Source organism: Pelodiscus sinensis, chromosome 5 (assembly GCF_049634645.1).
Source record: "Pelodiscus sinensis isolate JC-2024 chromosome 5, ASM4963464v1, whole genome shotgun sequence".
NCBI lineage: Eukaryota > Metazoa > Chordata > Testudines > Trionychidae > Pelodiscus > Pelodiscus sinensis.
Window position 1 is genome coordinate 26,601,006 of NC_134715.1, and position 22,564 is coordinate 26,623,569.

The 22,564-nt window shown below is 39.4% G+C and overlaps 1 protein-coding gene across 1 annotated transcript in view; it reads left to right on the forward strand.

Moving 5' to 3' along the window:
* Window positions 1-613: 613 nt before the first annotated feature.
* Window positions 614-22,564, forward strand: part of TET2 (tet methylcytosine dioxygenase 2) — an 87,299-nt gene continuing 65,348 nt past the window's right edge. The window contains exon 1 of the mRNA XM_006119316.4: window positions 614-986. The gene's annotated coding sequence lies outside the window, so the exon portion shown is untranslated. The remainder of the gene's footprint in view (window positions 987-22,564) is intronic.

Consider the following 22,564-nt stretch of genomic DNA (forward strand, 5'->3'; position numbering starts at 1 on the left):
AGAACCACGACCTGGGACGGGGACATGAGCAGCAGCAGGAACGGGAGCTCACTCGGGGTGGGCGAGAAGAGCCGGCATGGTCACACACAAGTTGCGTCCCTGCTGCAGCAACTCTGTCCAGGTCTCTCTGCGCCACTACGTGTTCTCCCAGACCTTCTGGATCGGTGTCTCATGCACGGCCCGGGGTATGGAGATGTGGTCTCACATCAGTTCCTCCTGCATTCTCTGGCGCCTGCGGCTCCCCCGGCCCCGATGGGCATCTGCCTCGGGTGGTGTTGCCTGCCCCCCTCTCGCAGCTGGTCCAACTGAGGGGAATAAAAAGAGATGGTCAGCCATCCCTGGTGACACTGTCCCTGAAGCCTTGCCCTCATCTGTGAGCCGAGACCGACAGTTCTCAAGTCAGATGAAGGTGACAGGGGTTCCAAATAAGGCGTGTAGAGAGAGGTACAATCAGTAGCACGGGGCAGAGGCGTCAGTTCCTCTGGCTACATGGGTTGGAAAGGGACTATGTCAATGATCGGGAGAATCCACAACAAAAACCACCCATACACACAGGCACAAGGCTAATCATCCAGGCCCTTCTCTTTTTGGACTCCACTCCATAGCTTTAGGGCAGCCCTGTCCTCTAACTGCTCATCCATTGTACAGCCCCCAAAATATTGCCAGGCTTTGTGTGGGAAGCCTCAGTAGGGATTTATAGCACCCGAGCAAGCCAGGAGGTGTAGTGCTGCAGCAGCACCCACGGTGCGGTCGAGCCAGTTCACATGCGAGTCACGCCTGCTGCCAGGAGCCGGAGAACAGCGACACTGGGGCTTCACCAAGTGATGAGTACAGACGTCAAAGGGGCCTTATGAATATTGATGTGGAGGCTCAGGTTGCTTTCGTAAAGGAGCAGAAGGAAGCAAGATGGCTGCCCTTTAGGATTTGTTAGCAAGGGGAGCAGGCTGCATTTGCTGGATTGCTGCAAGGCTGAGGGACATAAAGAGGTCAGAGCGGTTATCTTAATGCCATGAAAACTCTCCCTTTCCTACAGTGGGGCTTTACTAGTGTGCTGCTGGGGGCTGGGGCGCCGGGATCCATAGCCTGATCTACAAGTAGAAAGAGGGGAATGAAATTTTTTCTGAAGCTTCTCCAACATGGCTGACAAATATAGTTTTTAAAAAATGTTTAAAAACTACAGGGCTGGTAGCTTTCCTCTGCTGAGTTACGCTGCTGTTCTGTTCCCAAACTTTGATTTTCGGCTCCTCTGAGAACCTCGGGCTGGCCGGGTTTTTTGTTTTAATGCAGGGAAGTGTTCATAATTTTAAAAAAGACTTCATGATTATCCTTATTATCAGTTGTTGCTGTTGGTGTTATTGTCCCACTTCTCTCCCCCCCCCCTTTCAGTGGGTTTCCTTCTTTTCCTGCACCTTGTCTGTCACTGAATTTTATTGTGTTCTTTAAAGAGCCCCAGGAGGTGTTTCAAAGCTATAGTGGATTCCTGTTTTCTTTTTCCACTTCAGGAGGATTTTTCTGATTGAGTGTGAGAGTGGATGGGATTTTCTGCCTCTAACTTCCATTTATTGTTGTTTTATTTAATGTAAAAGGAGTGGCTGGTGTTATGCGGGAAAATGGGGGTGGGGGGGAGAGAAGAGAGAGGAATAGTTTCTTCGGACAAAAAGAAAACTCTTTCTGATAAAGACAGATCCAATGCCTTCAGTCTGGGCATTCTGGCTAGTTTGGGAGAATATCTGTAAGAGAATGTGTATGTGGAAAGTCTGTTTTCTGGCTTTGTGCTTCTCATGAATCAGCTTTCATTTGGTTTGAGGGTGAGTGACAGGCAGACACAAAGGCAGGCGCAGTCAAAGGGGGAGAAGGTGTGGGGGGAGAAGAGAATTGTGGAGTATGAGGACTACAAGGTCAGGGGCACTGAAAGAAATAAAACCCAATCCAAAGGGAAAAACAGAGAAATGGAGAAGAGATTTGTAGCAAGGCCTTTTTTCTTTGCCATCTGCAACACACTTTGTCAGCCTTGTTAAATCCCATGATCTGGGCCATTTACACAATGTGACTAAGAAAAATGCTTTATAATGCACATTAGTTAAAAAAATGCCTTTAAGCAAGGTACCTATGGTCTGATAGGGAAAAAAATCCAGAACATGATTTTTCAGACCTGACATCACTGTATCTTGATGTTGTGTTTTCATTAGCATCAAACCATTCCTCCAGCAACCAGCAGTCGTTTTCATACTCTTGGTGAAAAGGAGGCTTTTTGCTTGCTCTTTGATTCTTGGAAATTCAGCTAGCCCTTGTTCTGCTTAGCAGTTTTCCTTTTTTCAAAGGGTGAAGTGGGGGAGAAAAGTGATGAGTGTAATAGGCTTCCACTGACATGTTTCAGCCAAAGGTCTCATCATGAGATTTTTTTTTCCATGATGGAGAGTATGCAGATGAACACTGTGATAGCACTACATGATAAGCAACTGAGAAAAGGAACAGTGAATAGCAGTGTGGTTGTGTAATTTATTTTAAAACCAGAAATTTAGGAATTTCAGGGATGAAGAGTCATTTTCCTAAATAAAAGCAGGTGAGTGGGTGTTGTTTACTAGCTAATGAGGTCATTATATTTGCATTTTAATGGCAGGTTGACATACTGCAGTGGAAGGGAGAACATGTATATTCATTTGTGTATTTGCATGTATATTCTATGATGACACTTGCATTGGAGGCTGTGAATTGCAAAATAGGGCATGTTTGTAAAAGAAATTCAACAGCGGGGTGTTAATGGTCAAGAGTCATGAATACGTTTCAATTAGAAAGTGATGTGGATGATCAAAAGGTGAAGAAACCCACAGGACAAAGTATACATAGCCCCTTTAAATTACAGCCCCAAAACTGTTTGTTGAACATTTCACTTGTAAATCATTCTTCTGCTTATCTTTGAGGAGTTAGGCAAATTTGTTTTAAACAGTGAGTGTCCATCACGTGAGCTGCTTTTGCAGATTAAAAGGACACTATACTCTAGTCTCCAGAAGATAAGCACAGTCATTGACATAAAACAAGGAGGAGTCCTATGGCTCCTTAAAGACTAACAAACTAATTAGGGCACAAGTTTTCATGGGCACGAAAGTTTATCACCTAATACATGTGTTAGTCTTTAAGGTGCCACATGACTCCTCATTTCTGCCGAAACACACTAACACGGCTACTTCCTTGAAACTTGTCACAGTCATTGGCCAATCCTTATGGCTACTTGCAATTATAGTTTGATTTTTAAATGAGTATGGCCTCATCTTTCACAGCACTTAAACAACACATTCCGCCCAAGGAATGAACAAAAGAGACAATCCATTTGGTTGTGTGTACACTGCTATTTGTAAATCATGTTGCATGTACAAACATCAAATATCAAAAAGAAATACTTCCTTTCAGCTCTTCATTTCTCAGACCTGTTATATTTTAATGTGCTTGTTACTCTCTTTGAAAACTTTCTACCATTGTGGATTGTTTCTCTTCACTTCTATGTTACTAAAGTATCTAATTTTGAAAAGGATTACAAAAAGTAAACATTAATATCCATAGAGTCTTGATAAATCTGAATTGAGGCAGTTGGATTTATTCCTACTCCCTCAAGTGAATAAAGCTTTTTCCATTATATTATGTGGCCCATTATATTCTGATTACATGCGTACATTACCTATAGGTACTGTTTATGTATCTCATCATTTTTGCTACTGTTAGCTCTGTTATTTCCCTGTAGAAGAAGTAAAAGATAACAATTAGGAGCCAAATAGTTCTCCAATGGGTAATACATGGATTCTCTTCCTTCTGTGCATAGGAAATACTACGTAAAGCCAAAAAAAAAAGAAAAAAACCCTGTCAGAAAAGCCCACACAAATAAATTAAATCCAGCAACTAAGCCGGGGGAAATGTAGTGGTCCGTTTGTTGAATTAGTTCTCTATTTTTCATTCTTCATTGCATGTGAAAATCTTTCAGTGGAAAACAATTTTGTTTGGAGAAGAGTTCCTCATAATTATCTCAGTGATTCCAAGGACCTCGGATATTAGTTGTGTGTACTGCCCATATCAGAACCTTTCACACACTGAACTAATTATTAATAAATATAGGGGTGGGAGGGAAGGGAGGCATTTTAGTTACTTAGATTCATAAATCTACCACATTGTTGTTAATAGTAAGACTTTTGCACTAGGACTCTGGCAAGGTATTGGTTGCTGGCCAACAGCCAGCGGAGCTGGTATTGTTTTGATATAGTGCGCATGGTCCTAGACTTTGGCATGTCAACATAGTTTAAAGAACAAGGAACGTGAGTCTGACGAGGCATTGTTATGACGGACAGATTTCCAAGGTTTCTCGTTGTCATTGGTACTATGTTAGGCAACAGAAATCGGTGGCCATAAGTATCTGGTTTCACTGTGACAACTTAAGACACTTTCAGAATTATTCTCTTACCCCCAGAACAGGAATTTTCAGCTGCCACAATTAGAAGAGGCCATTTTCACTTAATCTGTGCAGTTGTCACATGGTGTTCTGCAGCTTCTTCTTGAACTTCTTGGACTTACTTCCCTTGATGATCATATATAAATATTACTAACATCTAAAGGGCCCTTTCTGGGAGCTATGGGGAATGTTTCAGGTTTGATTTATTCTAAATTACTTTTGTTTATTAGATGATCACTCTACAGCCATTTAGAGTACCTACATAGTCACTTTAAATACATTGTTCAGCTAAATGTGAAGTGATTTTTTATTAAAGCATCTATTTTTCAAGCTGAAACTTTGAATGAGCTCAAATTCTGGCTTATCAAACTAACCCTCTTCCGCAATCATTTGACTGCCACACAGTAGCTCCAAGTGTGGTAGTAGCAGCAGCAAAGCCAGCAGCAGCGAAACTTCCTGCAAGCCAGCTTTACAATTGGAACCGTAAAGTGATTGATTAAAATTGCCAAGTTTACTGGCAAGTTGGTGGTTATCTTGGAAACTGTTTTGGAGAACACAACCACAAGTGATTTTTGCCAAATAATATATAGTATTTACATAGTCCAACTCTCCGATTTGTTGTTAAGGCGCTTTGCCAGCAGTGAGCGTTGTGACATCATTTAGAATGGCTATGTGCTTTATCCACCGATTCTGAAATGGAGTGAGATGTACTATGATTCAAAAGGGGTGGTGAAATAAAAGACTATGGTCTGAAAAAGAGATAAAGCATAAGACTGCATCATGGCAGGAAGCCAAATAGAAATGATGTGCACCAATCATTTTCAGCATTATTCTGATCCTGTATGGTATATTACAGCAAACACCACCTATCCATTTAACTTGCTCCTGGAAGAAATGTCTTTTTATATAGTGAATGAGTTTGGTGAGAACTAAACAAACTATCAGGACTTGATTTAGAATGTTTTTCAGATGAGTAAGTGCATATTTAATTTTCCTAGTATACTGCAGACACAAAGAAGCGGAACTAGAAAGTACAATAAATAAATGGGATGGGGGAAGAGTTTGGACATGAGAAAGATGACTGAGTTAAGTCAATTACCATAGTCTCAGGGAAATGCTCAATGCATATGGACATCTGAGGTCAGGTAACAGAGCTGTGGACTTGAAATATCAACTGGGCTAATCCCAAAGGTAATCAATGATCCACAGACTTGAAATAAAAGGTTGTTCAGTTTCAAAAGACTGGACATATGTTTTGTGGTGTGAGGGTAAGCAAATGAAGGTGAGTAGAGGAAATAAAAGTTTCTTACAGTTTTGATTTGTTTCAAGGCCTTCCAAATGAACTGAACTCAGTTTTTCAAGGTGGATGAGGTGCTTAATTTGGCCAACATTTTTTAAAAACTGCATTGACTTAGAAGAAGAAGAAGAAAGCTTAATCAATCACTTATAAATAAGACTTTTTGACTTTAAACCCTTAAAATATACTTACTTCTGGTGCTTTAAAGCAGGAGTGGTGAACCTCTTTTGGGTCGGGGGGCCACTTGACCGTCAAAAAATTCAGTCAGGGGCCTCACACAAGTGAGAAGCAAGGGGCCTGGAGCACCAGCATAGGCTCCCCAATGCTGGAGGGGGGACCCTGGAATCATGCTAGGGCCTTAGTTTCCCCACCCTTTCTTTAAAACTGGGTGTTCTTAAGCAACATCTAGGTTTGTGACTTTCAAAGTCTGGCACATACTTCTTTCCATGCATCTTCCAAACACTTATCAATCCAAGCAGACTTCAGGGCCTTTTTGAAAAGTTTTCTGGGGGAGATGAGGTGGATTCTAAGCTAAAGATTCAGATGCTATGTTGTGGCAGTGGTTGGAATGGCCACCAAGGCAAGGCCCAATCCTCCCTGCCTTCCCTAATGTGATAGTCTTTACACATGGAAGAAGTCTCAGTAAAGTCCAGATACAAGTAATGATTTGTAGGACTGGGCCTACAGGTTGATCTGATATATAAACAAAATCATTTCAGTGCCATTGTCCTATGCAATGAAACAGGCCTGTCATATGCTCAGGTTTAGCAGAAAATTAAGCACTTTAAACAGTATTTCAAAGCTTTCAGAAGTGTATTAGTTTGTGCTTTAGGAAGGTATCACCATATACTGCTACCACAGCAGTGTAATGTATAGGTGTATTTGCTTCATAAACCTTGCTGAAGAGCAAAGAGTTGAGTAAAACTTCTATGATGAGACAAGTTAATGCTTTCCCAGTGCTCCACTGCAATGTCTTACACTTCCACTTACTGAAAAATCTTTCTGGATTTTTACTCTCCAAAGCATACTTTGCACATTAGGACCATGAGAACAGCACTTGGGTGTTGGGTGAGAGCGCCTCAGAGATGCCTAGTTAAAAGTGAGAGCTAGGGAGGCAAAGTTTACAAAAAGCCTACTGTGTATGGGAAGAGTAAAAAAGGAGTGGTGCAGTGAGTGCATTAGATAACAGCAAGTGGATTTTAAGAAGCTCAATAAGACATTTTTCAACACATGCAGGTCAGCCATCTTACAGCTTTTTGAATAACAAGGTTGATGTAATCTAATTGTAAGGAGAAGTGTTTTTCTTGTACAATACCACTGCCAATCTTGCATCAGTTTCTAAAGCCAGCATGAGCCCTTGAAAACTTGTGCTTCACCAGAGAAACATCCTAGAGGAATCTTCAAGTTTAAACATGAATTTTTCATGGGCATGTAAGAGTGGATAATTACCTCAACATGGTCTATGTATTCTTTACTGTGCACATGAAACATTTCTTGAGATTAAAATAATTTGTCTGTTTATAATGCTGCATCACTCAAAGTTCCATCAGTCTTACACATTTTTGGCATGCGATACGATAAGTAGAATAATATCGGACACTGTTTTTGCTTCATTGTCATAACACTGATGCCCCAGCTTATCAGGTGAGTACACAAAGGTCAGGTTGATGACTCTCCATGCGGTTGTGTGCACATGCTTCTAGTGTTTACAAACACTATCCCAGAATGCCTAGAAACTGCCCAGGCACGGTCAGTGACTGCTGACCAGGAGCGTCCTTGTGCCTCACAGGGAAATAGTAAATAGTCTGGTAGCACTTGAAAGACTAACAAAACATGTAGATGGTATCATGAGATTTCGTGGGCACAGCCCACTTCTTCAGATGATTGTGAATTCTGGAATCTGTGGGGGGCGAAGGGTGCAATAAGTTTTTGTTTTTGTTACAGTGGAGACTGCCAAATAATGCTTCCCTCTTCCCCTTGTCCTGATTGCATTCTGGCTATGCAAGCACACTTGCTTGAGTTTTACTGATATTTAGATTCAGTGGGAGTTAAAGAAATGTTGTAAAGGTGTTAGATTTGAAGCTACTTTTTTTTCCCTTTCTTCCTCTTCCCCCACAGTATATAGTTTGTTATAGTTTGTTATAGTTTCTTCCTTAATTTGGAATGACTCATTGCTTCTGAATAGTGTAACTATCCCATCTTCACAGAACAGAAATTAAATCCTCAGTGATACAAACTTTAAATAAAATCAAATTTTTGGAAGGAGTTATTACTTAATGAGACATGTTGACATACACAGAAGCGTTTCTGTTGCGAAAGCGAATACCACTGTAAGCAAGTTTCAGTTCTCAGTAAAGCATAAGAGGTTCTGTAGACATCTCCCTGTTTGCTCAATCAACAGAACAATGCTTTCAATCTATTTAACAGGAGGTGGTAATTATTTTGTTGGTTTGCCAGGACGGTTACCAGCAGAGCAGATGAAAATAAATCTCTTGGAAGTACCCAAATTGACAATATAGTTTGTACGCTTATATACCAATATAGACAAACACCTGTCAGGAATGGTCTAGAAAATGTTTAGTCCTGCCAGGAGTACAGGGGACTTAATTAGATGGCCTCCCAACATCCCTTACAGTCCTTCAATTCTATACTTCACTATAAGTTGCCAAACAGGTTATGGAAGAGTAGAGAGAGGCTTTTGAGCTACACAATGCATATTGTTAACCATTTTTGGCTGAGGTTCCTAAAGTATTATTCATCATGAAAACATTAGTTTTGCTTCAAGCAAAATTTTAGTCTTTAGTGTCTGATAAAATTCTAAAGCCTAACAACCACTTTCCACAGGCAAGTACTCAGGGAGTGGGGAGTGGCAATGCATATCATGCTTTGGGAAATGAATCCAGGATACATGGTTCTTTTCTTGCAGACAGGAAAGCAATTGATGCTTGAACCTACAAGCAGCAGGATCCTTCTGCACACTTTGATTTCATCCAGATGGGACTGAGTAATGCCGTCATAAAACAGACTATGTATCATAATCCATGTGCAGTGTTATGTGCATTTCTGCTATTTAGTGGCATGTCATCATTTGTTTCAGGTTGCTTCCATCTTGCATTAATTTAATTACAGTGGTTGTGTTTTACCATTACATACTGATTGGTTCTTTTTGATCTATCACTTCATTTCCTTGGCTCAGTTGTCTGTAAAGCATCCAACTTCTGGTTCTAGTTCATCCAGACTCTTCACAATGAGCAAAGAGGGGCCTGACTTGTTTTCTTTTTGGAGTCTTTCTTTAGCCAAGATTAGCTCTACAGCAGCTGAGTAGAAAAGTAAAGAAGGCAGAAGTAAAGATTATGGAGGAGGGCAGATGTTAGAAATCGGCTCTTCTGTTATTGCCTTTGTATTCCTTGTCTTGGGCCACCAGTGCAGAGGGAAGCAAGAGAGTACTCAGTAGTAATATTGGGCCTAATCTTGGTATTAAATGGCATTGCCCTGGACTTTAAGGCCTAATCCAGTTCCATTATTACTGGTGTTCTTTCTCTAGTTAGCTCTAGAGGTAACAATGGTTCCTGGATCATACCCCACTTTCTTGCTTCTGCTAATTTTTTTTTAATCTTTTGTTTAATCTGTGTGTTCTTTCAGTACCCTTTCATTTTTGTTTGAAGTCTCATACTTTGAAGTTATACAATTTTTATACTTGCCAAAGCACACAAAGCACTTTCAGCTGTTATGTAAGCAAAAAGAAAAGAATGGCTGCATATTTCTTCTTGTGCAAAAACTGCCTTACTTCCCTTTGCGTGGCAATACTACTGTGAAGAAAATGTTCTCTTGCTGCACTAAAACCAGAAGTTACTCCCCACACCCTGAAAAAAGGTTGAAGGATTGTGACAGCCTGTAAATTTAAAATACATGCAGAATTTAAAGCCTACACTTCCACTCTTAAAAGGGAACCTGCAAAAGATAAAAATAAATTGTACTTTGCCTTTTTCTTGGTCCTTTTTAGTACAGGTTGATCCTCTCTAGTCTGGCACCCTTGGGACCTGGATTGGTGTCAAGCAAGAGAATTAGTCTACCAGCACTACCACCACTTCCACTGGTTACTGGGCTCTTAAAAGACATTTAGGGGTAAATTAGAGCTAAACAGCAGCCCAGAACACAGAGCCAGGACTAGTGGCTGTAACTTTATGGAACCATTGGAAACTTGACCACGCGCTGATAAGTGGACATCCAGCTAACTAAAATCTTACTGGACCACCAAGGGCTGGCCTAGAAAGGTTCAACCTGTATATTCCTTCAATTAGCCAAGTTTGTGTTTTGTTTTCCTTGCTTTTTTAAAAGAGTCAGCAGAAATTCAGCTCTTGTCTGTCCAGAAATGACACATCAACAAAACTCAAGAGAATGAAAATTGAGCAATTGAGAGGGAAAGGATTTATAAATTAGACCGTTTTTAACACCTATTTAACTTGTATGACTTAGACATTTTGGGGAAAGGAAGTCTTTGTTAAATGTTCAGCACTCTGCTCTGCCATAAGTTAATGTGTGCAAGCACACACTGCATTTGCTCTGAGATACCCAGGAGGTTATCCACCAAAATCAGGAAAAATCTGACTTGCATTTTCTCCTCTTTAGGAATATCAATGAGAGTGAACAAAATAAAACCCTTTGTAGACCACCATAAACCCCCCAAAAAAGTTAAAAGTTGTGCCCTTTTTATTTGCATATCATCTTTGTTATACTAACGGGGCTTTTGGAGAGGGGGAGGAGACGAAAGAAGAGGAACAAAGCAGCAGCAGCACCTAACAATGTCCATATATTGGAAAGGGACCTTTCAGCTTAATTACACTTCTTTCTGAATCTTGTGTGCTGACAGTTGCTTATGAATCACACCTGAGAACTGTAACCGAAAGAGATTAGGGGGAAAGTGCATTTTTGCATTTGACAGCACGCTATGGCAGTTCTGCTGTCTCCTCTGTATAGTCAGGAGCTGATCCTGCAAATTACTCTGTGCTAGCAAACCATGTGGCTTGCACAGAAAGAACCCCATTGACTTCAGAGGGGCTCCATGGGGACAAAAGGGCCTGTGCACACAGAGCAGCTTAGAGAACTGAGGCATTATTTAGTCTTGAGCAGTGAGGGCAGGGTGGGAGAAAAAATGTTACTTTGTTTTTTGGCTAAAAAGGGGGAAATATATCTATTGAACCATTAAAAATGGGCAGAAGGACTCAGGGGCAAGAGTAGCAACTGAAATTATTTGTAATACTTTTTTTAAATTGACTCAATTTAAAGTTAATGGTTTCTCTTTAAAAATAAACCCTGCAGCCAATGGGGATTGGAAAGAAACCTTCCCTGTGGAAAGGTTGGTCTATAACTACCTACAGCAATTGTTTTTGGTACAGAATACTAAACAGTCAGACACAAAATAGTGGACTAGATAGATCGCTGATCTAATCTGGTAGAGGCAGTCCACTTGCTGTTAAATATTAGTAGACTGGATAGTGAATGACTATTTATCATTTGTATAGCACCTTGGGCTCCAAGCAAGGATTAAGTATCAGAGGGGTAGCCGTGTTAGTCTGAATCTGCAAAAGCGGGGAGGAGTCCTGTGGCACCTTATAGACTAACTGAAGTGTAGGAGCATAAGCTTTCGTGGGCAAAGACCCACTTTGTCTTTGCCCACGAAAGCTTATGCTCCTACACTTCAGTTAGTCTATAAGAAGCAAGGATTAGAATCTCCTTGTGACCAGAGCCTTGCAATCATAAAATAAGGCTGTCCCTGTTAATACAACAAGGTAGATTGTCTAAAAGTAAGAGGTGGCAGTGAAAAACTGTAAGAGTTGCAGTGGTTTGCTCTCAGAACCCAACAGAAGCATTGCAACAGAAGAAAACTCAGACAATCTCTTCCTGGAAATGTTTCAAAACATGAAGTAAAATTACTTGAGGTTTGTAATACAGGAGGCCTAGAAATCCCAACCAAACATAACAAAAGAAACCTTCTGCCTTAAAATGCTGGTATTGTGAATAGACAAGACAGACAAAAGATGAGCGGAAGGGCTACAATTTATACGCAGCAGTTGGGAACCAAGGTACAGATATGTTAAGGAGCTGATTTAAAGCCCATGGAAGCCAATGGGTGTCTTTCCATTCACGTCAGTAGTCTTTGGATCAAATATTAAATGGCTTACCCAGGTACACACAGGAAGCTGGTAGCAGAGGTAGAACTGAATTGAGTCCCAGTGCCTTAATCTTTCCTGCCCAGGCAGACTGTAACAGATAACTGTCTGTTCTTGTAGAGATAACAGATGTAGCAATTTTAGGAAATGGAAACTAGAAGCAGAAACAAATGGCTTTTCACTTATTTCCAAGGCAAATTTTTATTAGCTCTTTCTGTCCATGAATGAGCTTTGGTGAACGTGTTTTGTGGTTTTACACTGGCACCACTCTGAAACAAAATGACGCAGCAGGTTGTACATACTGTTTTTCATTTAGAGAAGGAGCTGCCAGTGACTATTACTTGGATGGCAAAAGAACTACAATAACCCCTTTGGGTGATATGGGGATAATAGACTGGGGGTGGGATAGGAAAGGAAACTATTGTAATTTCACTGCCAGTGCCAGTGCTTCTGCACACCTCTAACAAAAAGAAAGCTCTCACAATGAGCTATTTTGAGTTAAAAATAGCATGTTGTGTCAGCTAATTGCAGTGTAGGGAGAGAGATGTATAGTGTCAGCTCAATGAGCAAGGTACTCCGATAGTTCTCATTAACCTTTAATGCCCTAAATCCTCCCATCAAGATGACAACATCTTCCACAGTCTGCAAACTGTTCCCATGAATTTGCTCAAAGGTATCATGTGAATGCCATTATGACTTGGCTTATCAATTTTAAGTCCAAGTGGAGCTCATGAGCCCTCTCACAAATGTGATACTTAGCAGTTAAGCTCATCAAAAAAGCAAGCTCCATTTGTTGTCAAAAATGTTCCCTGTTGCAAGAGGTAGCATACACAGATCTGGTTAGGAGTGAGAGGAGGGGTCTGTAATGTAATCCTAAAAGCTCTAATGGCCTTTAAATGTCATCTGTTATTTCTGAAATCTGAATCACCCAGGGTAAATTTCTCTCTTCTTCATTCCACTGATCTTTCACATTGATACTTGGCTCTTTCTTTAGTTTTTATTTGGAAATATCCCTGCTCTCTGTAATCTTGGCTAATCTAATCTGTAAACATGATTTTGCAGTACATTTTCCAAGAGACCATACGCGGAATTATGGTGTATTATAATTAATCTTGAAATGTGTTCCAAAGCCAAGTAAAAATGTATTCGTTTAAACAATTTTCATATAGAGAATAAGTTTCATACAGCTATTGCTACAAATGCTGCCCATGGCAATGATCATGAGCATATAAAGGGTTTCCTTGCCGTATTTAAGGATCCAGCTCTGCTGTCAATACTTTTAGAAAGAGAGAATGAGAGAAATATACTTAGACTTTTCTCTCCCTTGTTTCCACTCCATTTCTTCTCAGGAAGAGTTTTCAGATCCAGCGAGACTCAAGCCACCACGTGGGTTGTGCGCACATGGCTTCACTGTTTACAAGCATGGTCCCAGAATTCCCAGGGGCTGTCAGGAGGGTGCAATATTTCAAGCGTCAGCTGTGTTAGCGGAGATTCCCAAAATCCATATTTCCAGTCCAGGTTTCCAATTACTGATAGCCACCATTGCCAATTACAGGGCTGACTGGACATGGTATTTCATCAACAAATTCCGGTTTAATCTCTCTTTTGTTACGATTAAGCGATATTCAGCACTAGGGCTTAGAATGAGGTCATCTATGGTGAACCAAAAATAGAAGCTTTACGGCTTGATAAAGAACTGGGACTGGATGATGCTAGTTGGACTTACCTACGATAGCGAGTAAAATTTCTTTGATGTTTGCCAAAAAGGCTACTTGGAATTCCAGTAACATTTACATTTGGCAAGATTTCAAAGCCATTCTCAAGCCAATGGATAGTTTTTCTCACTTCCATTTAGTTAGCAAACTGGGGAGCATTTGCTATTCAGGTTCGAGTGATGAGCCTCAGCAAAATGCAAACAGTTTGGAGCCGCTAATATTTGATGCTAACATTTGACGCCACGGTCTCTTTATTGCTCCGGAGAAGTGCCATCCTCTCAGTTTATTTTAGCAGGCCATTGGAATATAGCACACAAGAGGTTTAAATAGCTGTGTGTCACTGGATTAAATTGCCTCCTGTAGCCTAGGCAGAAAAACAAAGCACTCTTATTCCCAGTCACTCGGCTAAAAATTGTATTGACTTTTTGCAGTCCTCCTTAGGAGTTCATAGTTCAAGGACTCATTTATCTACTGTACCTTGCATTAAGATAACAAGATACAACAACTCAGGAAAACAAACAAAAAAAATGCTTTTTGGTACTTCCCCCCCTTATTTTGGTTTGGGGCATGATTTATTTATCTTTCTTCCTTCCCCTCCCCTCCACAGAAGCTTAAATGGCTTGAGAAGTGCAAACTCAGCAGGGATTGGTAACAGTTTAACTCTTTGTCCTATTCTCAGTTCTCATAGCAAAGGTCAACAGCAAATGAGATTCACAGCTGCACTTGAAACAGAGTCACTATAGATGGGGAGGGACACTGCTTATTTCTCTCCCTACCCGCCCCCCCCCTTTTCCTGCTGTATTCACTGGAACGGCTAGAGCACATGGTAAGGGCCCAAGTAAATTTATTCGGGTGGCTGTAATTGCTTATCTCGTATTAAGAGGAAATGAAAGACTTGTGACTTTTATTTGTACTGGCCATATCTATAGCTTCTTGCAACTTCTGCTGATAAACAGAAATAATTTAGAGGCTACTTCCTCAAACGCCTAAATTGTGGTCATAATTTCAACAGCAGGGAGCCAGCAATATGCTACAGTCTTGGTATCTGTTATCTGTGTCCGAAGTGGAGTTGGAAACTGACTGTGTGTCCTTTCAAAACCTTGAATGTTGAAGGATTTGGAGTAATGTACAAGGGAGAGGGGCGGTGTTTTTTTTGTTTTGTTTTTCCCCCAAAGGATTGTATTCCAGGGACCCACATATTCAAAGTTTTGTTGTCTTTCTGGTAGCTGATATAAGCATTTCTTAGGTTTTAAAGGTATAATGTAATACCCAGCACTGCTCATTTGTTTACATCTGAGGAGGGGCCTGCCATGATATAATCAAATGTAATATACATTCACATATGCTATATGCATGCAAAACATTCCTTTTTCCCCTTCAACTAACCTCCTGCTTTGTATCACACAGCTGCAACGGGGGTACACTGAAGAGAGAATTAAAGAGAGTTAGTTGGCTTAGTTACACTAGTACTGGCGCCAGGGTTTACCTCTCAAGTAGGAGTTCCAGGTCATTCTGATGACTCGCCACGTGGCCGCGCGCACATGTTACAGTGTTTACAAACATGATCCCAGAATTCGTAAGGTCTGTTATGAAACAGCCAGCCAGTGCCGTATCTCGCAAGCTACGGTGACCTGCATTGTGAGTGTTGTAGAGAATATTGAGACTCTTGTACAAAACACAAACTGGAGAACACGTTGGGCATTCAAGCAGATAATTTTACTTCTGTGTCGTTTGGAAATGTCCCTGTCATGAGAAGAGAATTTTCCACAGTCAATTTAAAATAGCAGTACCTAGTACCGAGTGACTAAGTGTTTTAGCAATGCAGGGATAAAAATGATTGTGTTCTTAAGCCTTGTAATTTTGTTTCTTAACTGAACTAAGAAATTATTTTTAAAGAGACACAAAGCAATATAAAGCTTCTGCCACAGTCTCCCAGTTTCTTTTTATTCCTTATTAAAACATTTCCTTAGGTATTTTGTGCATGTTCTGTAGAAAACATCCCGCTTTAATATTCAATTGTAGAAAGGTGAAAAGTCTCCTTTTTCTGAATAACATACCAAGATCTGCAGAATAGGACACTGCTTAAAGACTCAATTGTAAGTTCACCAAGAAATCTTTGGAAAAGGAGACTGTACAGTCACATTGCCCCAGGAACTAAACTTGACTCATATTTAATTTACCACATGCTCCATATTCCAAGAAAGTTCACTGATATTTGGGTACATTAAATATGTCAAAGTTAACTTTTAAAAAAAACCTTTAATTTCCATTAAGACAATAGTCTTTCTAGAAATTAGCAGTTCACTAGAAAACATCAGTACATTAACTTTTGACATAGATTTTCACTGATAGAGTGGAGGAGCTAGCAAAAAAAACATGTAACATTTGGGAGAGGTTATTTTGTATCTTGAAAAGAGAAACATAAATGTGACTGGTTGCCAGAGACAAACAGGCCTTTCCTGAAAATGCTGCTAAATTAATTGAAAACTATCCTTGCTCTTTAATAAACCACTTCCTGTTTTCAGTTTTGGAATCAAATAATTTTATAACAACCAATTATTTGATGAAGAACTTTCTTTCCCCAAAAAAGTAAAGTTTGCCACTTTCCTCTTCTATTTAGTCATAAAAATATATCAAATGTAGAATCGGATTCAACTGTCTCACACCTTTTTGTGCAGTTATTACATTACATGCTCAGGCTAATGTCATTATGGTATTTAATCAGAATTCTCCTTCTCCATTTGAATTTACATAGTCCAAAGTGGTTTGGTATTACTATCATCTAGAATAATATAAACTGCATGAATATCATAAGAGTTTGATTAACCATAAATCATTCTAAAAGTATAAATTGAGGATCTAGAAAAAAGTTATAACTAAATCCATTTACTTTAAGTCCTAAACTGTGTGTGTGTGTATATATATATATTAACTCATTATTATCTTTAAAAGGGCATTAAGTACTTACAAAACATTCCTGACTGAAAGCCCTAGTGAATGAATTCCTCAAGATTGATTCAGTACAATCTCTCTCATACCACCCTGCCAATATACTTCCAAATCACTTCTGGTGGAACGATTTGTAAGTATGAGGGCAGTTCATTTTCCATCTCATTTTCCCATTCATTTTCAAACCCTCATTTCCATGCCTGTTCAATGTTGGCACCTCTGCTGAGTCTCCCAACATCTGTATCAGTGATGATAATGTTTTATGTGATGTGTGCCAGTTCTGAACTCAACCACTAATTCATTTCATATGGGCTACCAAATAGCTATCAGAGCATTAGAGTGGGAGGAGAAATGCTCTGGGTCCTAGGCCCTGACTTAACACTGGATGCACTCAGCCTCCTCATTTTAAATTGTATTCAACATGTGAGAGCAAAGGCATTTGCATTGGTTATTGATAGGGCCGTACCAATTCAAATTCAATTCTCTTTGGTCAGTTTTAAAAATCATAAATGTCATGGCTTCAGATACTTAAACCTGAAATTTCATGTTGCTGTAACTGTGGTAGTCCTAACCCAAAGGGGAGACCTTGGGGGTGAGGGAGGGGTAGAGAGGGGAAAGAGAAGTTGTAAGGCTAATGTATTGCCTCCCTTTGTTATGCACTGGTGATGGTAGTGGCACTGCCTTCAGAGCTGGGCCCCCCACTAACATCTGCGGAGCTATGTGCAATCAGGTAGTCTGATCAAGCCCCAGAGACCTCTGCAGAGGCAGAGCAAGTCCCTTCTCTACCCAGCCCAGCTGGGATTAACATATGGAGACAGGCGTATGGTAAGAGCCCCCAGCTCTGCCCCCTCCCCTACACTAGCCAGATTTAACAGGTAAACCAGGTTTCACAGGGGAAGATCAGATTTCACAGTCTGAAGCATTTTTTCACAGCTGTGAATTTGGTAGGGCCCTAATTATTGATATCTTGTTACTGATGGGTGTGTAAGTGTTCTTTACACTACATTTACTAGATCTAGACCTTAATAGCTCTTTTAAAACACAGCACTCTTGAAAATGAATAACTCCTGTCTGCCCATTTAAAGAATTCCTCCTGGTCAAGCTGCATGTATCATGAATGTAGAACTAATCGCATAGCACTCAGACTTTATTGCGAATCTCTGCAGTTATAGGCAAATATGATGAAAGGCCTCTCCTCAACGTAACAGCAAGTTTTTACTGGGCACATCCTGCACTAGAATTCTCATCAAGAGTAATATGGAAATGTTTTTCCAGAAAAGCTGAAAGCATTTTGAAAATGTTCAGAAACCAAAAGACTCAAGGCTTGTTTATATGAAACAAAAAGTTGCCTTTTCCTCATTATTAGTGTTAATGACACTCATAGTGTTTTGTATGGGTGGAAGTTCATGCTTAATTCAGAAGAACTTCATAGGTGGAGGTGAGGTAAACATGCCAACTATAATTAACATATCTGTAGTGAATATTTAACTTAGTATTTTTTAAAAATAGATTCTAATTACTCTAAAAACTTACATAGTGACATTTTTCTAATAGTAATTATCACTGTAAAAGAATATTTTAAGTTGCTCCACACAGCAAGTTTAATCAAATAGCTGTTAGTTTATGAAAATTAACTTCTTTGCACAGAAGGGTGAGAGAGGGAGAGTAGTGTGAGATTAGTTTTGTGTGGTAAATAGTACGTTCTGATACTGTGTCAGTTTAGATGAATATCTCAAAATGCAGACTCTGTCATGGGTTTGTCATCTAGATATAAAGGTAAAGGAAATCCTGTCTAACAAGTTTAATGAAAGCCACACCTAAAGTCCAATTATGTCCTCAGATACATGGGCACAGTTCTTACTGAACTGAGTGAGTTGCACCCAAGTATCTGATAGAAGACTTAGAACCTTGCTCTAATTTCTGTTACATGTAGAAAACCTGCTGGTTGATAAGTCACATAGGTTGGAGAAATATTTCTTGACATAGTATTACACCTAGGAACAGTTGATTATTGGAGCATGCCAGTAGAAGGGGCACCCTAGATCAAACTAAACCAACCAGAAACACAGAGTTGTGAAGTGAGAGAGAAAGAGACATTTATCTTATGAACTTTACACTGAATTCTGTCGTTGAGGGATAGCAGTTATGGCCTTGTGGATGACGTATGAGGTACGTCCACTAAAACCAGTGGAGCTTAATGATTAACAAGGAAAAAAGTGCCTTCTTAGATCTGGTGGAGAGCATCTATTTCTCCATGTTGTTCTTTGGTCTCCTTTATTCATTGTTTCCTCAACTGCCTACCACATGTAAAATCTATTTTCAGTGGACAGAACAGAAAAAAAAATATGTAATGAGCCTAACAGAGAACCAATTTAAGTGTATAGGAAAAGATTCATATAGATTTCAGGCAGCTGTAGATCAGGCCTAGTGTTCTGGGCAACATTAAATTTTGATGGGTTTTTCTTGTAGTAGTTTGACCATTATTGAAGGAAAGGATGCCCCAATCCTACAAATCCCATAAAAACTGACAGAAAAAGCATTCAAACCAACTCAAATTGAACATTGCCTATGTGTTTGCATGAAGACTTGACCATGAGAAAACAGGTCTGTGGCCTAGGAAACCACAAATTTAATTAGAACCAAACTTGGACAAGTCCCTAAAGAAAAGTGCAAAGAGTAAGAATTCCTCGATGTATCAGTGCTAATAACAATAATAAGGAAGATGGTGTGATTACTGAGTGAAGTGGCAAGATCTGCTGATGATACACAATATTTAGGTTAGGAGCTCAAGAAACTCTGAAAGCACTTAAGAGAACATCAGACTGCACGAGAACAGACTAAGTCAATGTTTAGAAGCACAAGGAAGTGTATATTGGATGAAACTTTAAAATATATGAAACACTGTGTTCTGAATTTGTTGTAATCTGTTTTTGTGAGAATAAAACTACACTGTGAACTCCTTAGGGGAAAGAACCATGTACTTACAAACTGTGTGAAGCTGAGCACACTGTTGGCACTCAATATATAATAAAAATAACCTATCAAGGGAAAACATCTAGATATTGTTTCAAACAACTAAATGAGGCATCTTGCTCAATTTTTATCAATGATCAAAAAATTAAAAGAAACAAAAGCCCCAAAGACATGACACTGAATTAAGCAACAGTTAGCGTACAATACTGCAATTATCGCCATCCTAATGCACTGACCTTCCTAGATGTATCATTGACCTCTACTGGATGGAATTAGAACTGCTTGACTGTGCAGATAGACATACGCTATGAAAAGAATTCTTTAGCTCAAGCAGTAGAGACCTGTGCTGCAGGAGCAGGAGGATCTGAATTTTATTCCCCTTGATGCCATGGAGTTTTGAGCAACTACAGGAAAGTCCTAGATGGCCACATACCTCATCATTTTGCATACAATATACAAGTTTGGGTCACATCATTTCACAAAGGAGAGAGCAGAAAAGAAAAGATCAGGTAAAGGACCATGAATGCAACTGGGGGAGGGAAGGAACGATGTGGAAGAACAAGAGTAAATATAGTAGGATAGAGGTTTATATGGCCAGTCAAGCATTTGCATTTACTCATTCGTATTGTGTGGTATGAAAAAAGAGACGGCTCTTGGTGAAATTAAAAGGCAATCCATTTCAACTGGATATAAGGAAATGAATACAAGCTAGTGCAATCACATGAGAAACTTGCAGACATGGGATATTACTAAAACAAGTAATTTAGTAAGTAGGTGTCTTTTTAAAGTAGTGAAAGTAGTGGACATTCACACAAAATAAGAACCATCCCGGCTGTTACACTAACTACAATAACAATTATAGGGGTTTTCAGTTTTCATGCTTCAGGACATTAGATGATCTCTAGATGCAATCAGAAAGAAAACAATATTGCTCACTTGACAGGTATATTACCATGGGACTGTATACCTTTTACTTAAGCATGTGCACTGTAGCAGATTAGAATTAAATTGATAATTGTCAGCTTCTGTATGGCACTCCACAATGTACATGAGAAGTGTCCAGTCCCTAAAACATTCTCCACTTCAATATTCAGAACATGGTAGATAAAACTGATTATTATAAAGAAATATGTGCAAATGGGCCACCCATTAAACTGTATTCTTCATTCATTGAGTGAGTATCTAAAAACTATGCTTAAGTTTTGGAGATAGGACCTAGAATGGTCATCTAAACCATTCTTTCTAAGCTATTGGAACAAAGATGAAAATTATTTAACTTTTAAAGGCAACAAACAGCTTTTTAAAGACCAGATTCAAAGAACAGGAAAGCTCTCTCTGCTAGCTCTTTGTTTCTAGTTTTAATATTTAATGAACATGTGATATTGTTTTAAAGCTAGTCCTGATGGTCTTGTGAAGTGAATATTTAAAGCAGATGGCGGCAGTGCTTTAATAAGATGGTTACTATAGAAACACAGCACTATGAAAGCAATACTTTCTGCAGTGCATGGTCTCCTCACTAAACAATTTAAATGCCCTTGATCTATGTGAAGGAGTGCATTCAGGACTAACATAGAAGGGAAAAGAAAGGTAGCAAGCCTTTGCAGACTATTTATTTAACCTGGGACACACTTACACTGAACTGGATAGTTAACATTTTTGTGGCTTACAGAGGAGCTGCTTGAAAGTACACCCACTGTAAGAGGAGATAAGCAAAGACAGTTTTAAAAAAATCTCCAAGAACCTTAGTTCTGTTAGGGAGTTTTCCAGAAAACTCTATAGGAAACCTGGACAACTTTAAATAACCTTCTATTAGAGATAGGTTTGAACCTAAATAAATCAATGATCCAGACAGCATGAGCTCATAGAGTGTTCAGATCCAATGTTTAGATGTGTAGCTATGAAACTATGGTTCCTGTGTCCTTTTATCACACCTTTGCATATCTAAGAACTTTGCCTGTCATTGCAGAGTGCAACTACCTTGTACTCTGTGTTGTTGCAGCCTGCTATATAGAGGGATACACACTTCACTCTCATGGAAACTTTGGATTAATTGTATTTGTTTGTCTTCATATAACAGCAAATTCAGACTGAATGCACCTGCCTTTCTCTTTGTGGTTAGAAATACCAGCTCACTTGGTGCATTATTCAATTTTTTATATTAATGTGCTGTGCTTACTGATTTGACTTCCATTTAGGGAATTAAACGAAAATGGGAGCTGACCTTTTACACTTTCATTGAGTGTCCCAGTAAATAAAAAAAGAAAGAGAATAATCAATTTATTAGAATAGAAACATTAGGTCTTTTTTGATGGATGGGGAATTCTTTTATGAAAAACCAACACAGAAAAATTACACCTGGATGTGAGCAAACTTTTCTGGCTGTCTCATGAATTGAAAAGTTTGGTGTCAGTCAAACTACAGTTGTTGCATGGGAGAGTCCTCTTTCGTTAAAAAAAATAATAATGAGAAAGGCAGAAAGAAGACAGAAGTCCATTGTAAGTATTTAAAAAATAAACAAAGAGGTACTTTAATTTTTAAGATCCCAAAAGAAAGATATGAATCTGACTTGCACAGTTCCAGCAACAACAATTATAAGAAATAGTCACCCTTTCATAAAATCTAGGCCTCTTGCTTAAACTCATGAGCTGGGCTCTAATCAGCAATAAGTCCTGACCTACTTGGAGTAAAAGTTCCTAGGAGTTCACGTTGCAATATTTTTGCTCCACTTCTTGTAAGTTTTAACCAATTAGTCCCCTCCACTCTTACCTCACCCATCTCCCCTGTTACTGTTTATTTTCCCTTTTCCTCATTAAAAGCACATTCTCTTGCTTTACTTACAGTCTTCGGGGCATGGGTTGTCTGTCGTCTCTCTTGTACAAGATGGGCATTGACACTAAGTATGTCTACATGGCATGCTGATTTTGCAATAAGCTATTTCTGAAGAAATACTCCAAAATAGCTTATTTCAAAATAGTATCTTTACACTACAGGGAAGCCTCAAAATTAGTGTGAGGCAGGCTTCCCT